The sequence below is a fragment of the Arachis ipaensis genome, chromosome B09, assembly GCF_000816755.2.
Source record: "Arachis ipaensis cultivar K30076 chromosome B09, Araip1.1, whole genome shotgun sequence".
NCBI lineage: Eukaryota > Viridiplantae > Streptophyta > Magnoliopsida > Fabales > Fabaceae > Arachis > Arachis ipaensis.
This window is the reverse complement of record NC_029793.2, coordinates 119,266,964-119,273,671: the sequence shown is the minus strand read 5'-3', so window position 1 is coordinate 119,273,671 and position 6,708 is coordinate 119,266,964. Positions and strand designations below refer to the sequence as shown.

The 6,708-nt window shown below is 35.2% G+C and overlaps 1 long non-coding RNA gene across 12 annotated transcripts; it reads right to left on the bottom strand.

The window, feature by feature from the left end:
* Positions 1,572 to 6,231, bottom strand: LOC107618978. 12 transcript variants are annotated; one of them, XR_002354793.1, is made up of 11 exons: positions 5,636 to 6,231; positions 5,499 to 5,534; positions 4,897 to 5,277; positions 4,643 to 4,683; positions 4,067 to 4,146; positions 3,665 to 3,805; positions 3,404 to 3,582; positions 2,578 to 2,677; positions 2,288 to 2,459; positions 2,028 to 2,108; positions 1,572 to 1,914 (listed from the first exon to the last, which is right to left on the bottom strand). It is a non-coding gene; the product is annotated as an uncharacterized LOC107618978 (long non-coding RNA). The 12 variants fall into 12 exon arrangements; XR_002354790.1 differs by having other exon boundaries at positions 3,665 to 3,782; positions 5,636 to 6,228; XR_001615449.2 differs by lacking the exon at positions 4,643 to 4,683 and having other exon boundaries at positions 2,288 to 2,333; positions 2,397 to 2,459; positions 3,665 to 3,782; positions 5,636 to 6,226.

Here is a 6,708-nt window from a genome sequence, read left to right as displayed (position 1 = left end):
TTTAGGAGCATGTGTCAGTATAATGCCTTTGTCTATATATGATGTTTTGAGGCTTCCTCCCTTAAAAAGGTCGGCAGCTCGTTTTGTGTTAGCAGATAAAAGCATTATTACAGTGGCTGGAGTTGCTGAAGATGTTTTGGTGAATATTAAAGGGCTCACATTTCCCACTGATTTTTATATCTTGGAGATGCCCCACAATGATTCAGATAAGCCATCATCAATCCTACTTGGAAGACTATTCCTGAAGACATCAAAATTCAAATTGGATGCTTTTTCAGGAACATACTCCTTTGAAATAGATGGCCGCATAGTAATCTTCAATCTGAATGGAGTCATTGACAACCCCCCAGAAGATCATTCTATCTTCCAGTGTGATGTCATAGACGAAAGTGTGGCTGAAGTTCAAAAGGAAGAGTTTGAAGAGAGGCACACTGGACAAGGTCCAAGTGTGGGGACCCTCTTAACTGACAATAGGAGCACTTCGCCATTTTCACAAGCCCCAGATAATCCAGAGCCTACCCATGATCAAAAGTTAGAATTGAAGCCTCTCCTTCCACATCTCAAATACGCTTATCTTGAGGATGAGCAGAAGCTTCCGGTCATTATCGCAAGGGAACTGACTTCTCATAAGAAGAGCAGTTACTTGATGTACTGAGGAAGCATAAGAAGGCAATTGGGTGGAGTTTGGCAGACATAGTGGGAATCAACCCTCAAGTATGTGAGCACAGAATATTTTTAGAAGAGGGAGCAAGACCTGTCCATCAACCCCAAAGAAGATTGAATCCCACCATCTTGGAAGTTGTCAAAAAGGAAGTGACCAGACTATTAGAAGCAGATATCATATATTCCACTACAAAAAAAGGTTAAAATGGCGGTTTTTTTTTTGGAAATTATGGCGGTTCTAACCGCCATTTTTACAAAAAATGGCACCTCCAAGAAACGCCGGAATTCTGGGCTTCATTCTGGTTATTACGGCAATTTTCCGAAAACCGCCGTAATAACCAATGGATAATACGACGGTTTTCTGACGGTTAAAATGGCGGTTTTTAACCACCATTATTTCCACGTAAAATGGCAGTTTTTATATTGTTTAAAATGGCGGTTATAACCGCCGTTTTTACCAGGATATAGTGGCATCTTTTGTTTAAAATGGCGGTTTCTAACCGCCGTTTTTTACCGGATATAATGGCATTATTTTCCTTTAAAATGGGGGTTTCTAACCGCCATTTTTACCAGGATATAATAGCACCATTTTCATTTAAAATGGGGGTTTCTAACCGCCGTTTTTACCAGAGTATAATGACATCATTTTCTTTTAAAATGGAAGTTTCTAACCGCCGTTTATACCTAATTATAATGACAATTTTATGTTTTTTAAAATAAAAATAAAACCACCTATTTAAAGTGATATTTTCAAGTTGTTTATTCATTCTTATTTTAAATAGGAACACCAAGCTTGCAAGTTTCTTATGACCTCCTTATACTTGTTTTCTTTTACTCCTACAGCTTAATTTTGATCAAGCAACAAATTTGTGAAATAGATTTCTTAAAAGTAATGGAAAGATTCAAAGAAAGGGTAAAGTCGATTGGAAGACAATCAAAGGAAACTTGATTGGATAAAAAAGAGGAGCACCTAATGCCAACATTATTCTTTAAATTAACAATAGAATAACGCGGTCATGGAATCCATCATAATTCAAGAGCTTTAAATTAAACAAAGGTAAATATTGTCAAAATTCATGAGCAAATCCTTTCTTGTTATGCTTCCACTTCCTTGCAATTACGTCATAAGTAAACTCAATGGCTCCTTAACCTTAAGCATCCTTTGCTTCGCTGGCTCGTCCAACGGTGCCTCCCAAGAGATATTGTAACTGTTGCCTAATGAGGAGCATGAAACAACGCATCCTGTTCTTTCTGCAGAAGCAAAACCCAGACACCTTACCTACCAACACAAATCTGAGAAATCTCAAGGGAACCACCCATCTAGAAATAATCATTCAGCAACCTACAATATTATTATACATTACCTATCCAACTCAACCTTTGGAATTTTCTCTGTTTCCCCTTCTTCATCCTCTTCTTGATCCTCTCAACCTTTGCCCACTTGCCTACATCAAAAATAGAATCTTTTGGTGATGGATAAACCATGTATTTAAAATAAGAATGAATAAACATGAAGTTATTTCCCTTTTTGTTGGTTATTCCTCCAAGTGAGACTAGTTTCACTGAAACTACAAAATTCACAACTAATTATTCTTAATACATAATCATAGCTAGAGAAATTTACCATCTTCAGTTTCCTGAGTTCTCTCCTGGCCATCTTCCCCCTTCATCTGCATTTGTAATATTTAAAAGATCTGTGACACCTATAACGAGCCTGACATATTTGGACAAACCTGATTAAAGTGAAAATAATTTGTTCAGCTTGGTGCTACCACAAAATTCATGATCTCTTTACACTGAAAAGTAGCAAAATGTATAGATCAAGATATAGATACATATACCAAGTGCAAAGTGGAAGTAGCAATAAATAATAAATAACAATGTGAGAAGAGGCAAGGCAGAAAATTTAATTACCTTCTCTAAAAGATAAGCTATCCTGTTGCTGTAAAAATTCATATTATTCTGCTCAGGCCTTTAGATTCTCCGGATAGATTCAAAAAAACCAAAAAAGAAACTACAAAAAAAAAGCAAAAAAAGAAACTACAAATTACAGTTCATATATAGCATCCAAAATGAGATACATAAACATGGTTTTAAGATTTTCTAATTCTGTGCAATGATTCTACATAATAGAAAACATAATCTAGGATGATCAATTATTTATATGCTTTAGTTTTTTATACCTTAAAAAGTACGTTAGATTTGTCTCATCACATGTCTAATTACAAAAATCCATGAACACAGTATTCTTCAATTGTCATAATATTTTACCACTCAAAAAATTAAGCAATGCAGCTAATGGTAGCGCAACATAAATGTTATCAATAAGAACATAGATGAGAGGTTTAGAGCCTGCGTGGTGCTGAATGGATCAAAATATAAAATAATGTTAAAATTAAAGAAATAAATGAATTTACTGCTGCTATAGGTGGATATCTATTGGCCAACAAATGCGTGCTTAGTTGAGTGCCCTTTCTTTAATTTTATGGTGCCTTTTCATTCATGTTTATATATGAAAAAAATATATTTTTTTAGCATTTAAATTATTGAATTGTATATCCAATGTTTATTTCCATCAATAGCCATTGCCATAAAGAGTATGAATTGCATTACACTTAAAAACCTTTTTAACAAAATAGCATCTATGGAGAAAAATGCCTAAAAGAATAAAAGATATTTAGCATAGCATATTATGTATGCTGACCAGTGACTAAAATAATGGGATTAGTTCAGATGGTACCTTTGGTGGCTGCATTTCAGGTGAAACAGCTCCACCGCAATACTGTAATACAGGTGAGTTAGAGGAATTGATCCTTTCAGCTTGTTCTAAAGCTATATGATCCATCCATACTATGACATTTCTTCTTGAATTATCAGCCAAAGAAACTGAAACAGGTGCACTATCGACATCCACTGCAACTGTTATATAGTTCATAAACAATCAGCTAGAGTCATTATATAAACAAATTAAATATGTCATGTAAAGAGAAATGTTACATACCCAGAGAACAAGTAGTTGCAAATCCTAGACTTCTTACTTCTGTAGGTGTAACTTTTGCTTGAGAGCAAGCTGCTTTTACAGCTGCACAGATTGCAAGCCATATATCTGTGGAGGATTGCTGTTTAGCACAAAAAGATGAATCTACATTATAAAATATAAACATAAATTAAAAAAATTAAAGTGAAAATCACCACTTATATCTAACTCAGGGAACTAAAGTGGAAGCTTCAAAACCATCCTTCCCCATTCGTAAGATCAACAAAATACATAAGCAGGACAGTTTTTAAAATCCCAAATATTGCATACTAGCTTCATCCATCAATGTATAATGATAATAATTGATAAATGAAACCTAGGAATTTTCCATTGAAAATTAAAAATAAATATATAAATAAAAGGTACCTCAACAAAAGCACCATCTTTCCATATCTGAATTGGGCTGCTAGAAGAACCAAGAAGCTTTCCTTTCTCATCAAACAGCCCTGCAAAACCCATAAAAAATGACTAAATCAAATTAGTACCAGTTTGACGCATCTTACAAGTCTACTACCATGAACAAAACTTAGCTGAAAAGCTTCATTATCATTAATGACTATCTAACCAATTTCTAAAAGCAGAAATATAACAGAACATATTTTAAGCAATTTTCCTTCATTTCACGCCTTAACAATCAAATTAATCTTCACACATATTTTTCATGTACTTCAATACCCATATTCCCATTACCCTCCCCCCCCCCCAAAAAAAAAAACACAAACCAACAAACCAAACTAAAACTTTCAAATTCAGTCACTTGAACTACCCAAAGTTTTCTGAGAAGCCCACTGTTAAAAATATTAAGCACAAACAGAACACAGATCCATCAATACACTTCATTGAGCAGAGACATTATTCTTTTGATCATCTAACTTAGTTGATCATTCACTGAAATTAAAAACAAGAAGAGAAACCCAAAATGACATAAAGGTATAAGCTTACTTCAAATTGCTCAACCCCACTATATGATATTCAGCTCAAATCTGAGTAAGCAGAAAAAAATTGAAAGAAAAAACCTGATATTATGAACAATTTTACAATCCATTAGTTAGTACTGATATTTTACTGATATTTTAATTGTGTTTAATTGAAAGAGGAACATAAAGAGACTTTGTACTTGTGTTTAATTGAAAGAGGAACATAAAGAGATTGCTGCACTAGCACTAGCAACCACATGCAAAAAAAAAGGTCATTACCAAAGGACTGTTGAGCAGGAAATTCCACAAAGTCTTGTTTCTTTGTCTGCTGCTGCTAAATGCTTGCCTTAAGGCCTTCCACTCTAGCCTTTGCAGAGGCAATAGCATCCGACAAGGCCATTCGTTTGGCTTCTTTGCGGGTCTTAACTGAACCATCAAAATAATATACAGCAGAGCAATTTAATTTAAAACAAAACAAAACAAAAAAGAGGTTGTAGAGAGGTAACACTAAATTATCAATATGTTCCCAAGGTATTTTTATATTAACCATTCCCCTACTAGATGCCTCTAAGTTGTCTTCTGTTCTATGAATGAGAGCCATGTAAATCCTCCATTTAATTCATGCCTGGTACCAAGGTATTTCTTCAAGTGCTCAGAAAGCTGTCAAAGCATTAAACATATATAAATTTAGAAAAGTCAGAAATCAACATTATTAAAGCTAACAAATATATAAATTTACAAGATATCATCATATCATCATAATAGAACAGAGGGAAGAAGAATAGAACAGAGAATGGAGCTCAAACATGATATCATCATAATCCATAATCATCTAACATACATACAAACAAAATTAAAAGAAAATTTTGTGAATGCCTGACCTCCAATTTCTTCTGACAAGGAAGAAAATCAAAAACCTAGAATTAAAGAAAAAGACATGGTCATTGTTAGCATAGAACATGGCATATTTACCAATCATGAGTAAACAGAAGAAGATAATGCAAATTTGTACACTAACCTAGATGCTCAATGAAGCTCGATGGAAATGGAGAAATCGCAGAACACAACTCGATGCCGCAGGAAACACTTGCGTAATAGATCTCATCAATGGAAGAGAAGCGTTAATGGAGGAGATCGCCGCCGGAGAAGAACGTTGGAAGAAACACTTGCGCAACAGATCTCATAGTTTTATACGAAGTTTCTGGAACTTGATTTTTCATTTCAAATTTTTAGGTATTTTTTACAAGAGTAGAAAATTGAGAGAGAGAAAGAAGATCAAACTTGCTCTCACACAGAGATTGTAGCCGGAAGAGAACGCGCCGATGGAGGAGAACCTGCTAGAGGAGATCGTTGCTGGAGAGAGCACACAATCTCGTCGGAGGATAACGCCGCTGAGAAGATCATCGCTGGATTAGTCACTGGAGCAGATCATCACCGAAGCAGTCGCTAGAGCAGTCACTGGAGCAGATCGTCGCCGGAGCAGAGCACAGGTCTTCGTTTTTGGTTTTGGTTGGCAGCACGCTATAGTTTCAACAGTAATGAGTTTTTGGGCTAGGGTTTTTCTTTGTTGGAGGAGGGTTTTATTTGATCTTTTTTTTTAAAAGATGGGTTTCGATTATGGCTGTTAAAACCGCCAAAATTACCAAAGTTTTCATTTTATACAAATTAATTATGGCAGCATAATAAAATGCCATAATATTCAAATATTATGGAGGTTTTTTAATACCACCATAATATAAATGCCATTTTAAATTTGTTTTTTTGTAGTGTTCCATTTCAGACAGGGAATGGGTAAGCCCAGTACAAGTGGTGCCCAAGAAATCTGGAGTCACTACAGTGAAGAGTGAGCATGGAGAGTTCATAGCAACTAGAGTTCAGAATGCTTGGAGAGTCTGCATTGATTACAGGCGTCTCAACCAAGCTACCCGTAAGGATCACTACCCACTTCCATTCATTGATCAAATGCTGGATCGCCTGTCAGGTAAGTCACATTATTGCTTTTTAGATGGTTACACAGGTTATTTCCAGATTCATATAGCTCCTGAGGATCAGGAAAAGACTACTTTTACATGTCCTTTTGGGACTTATGCT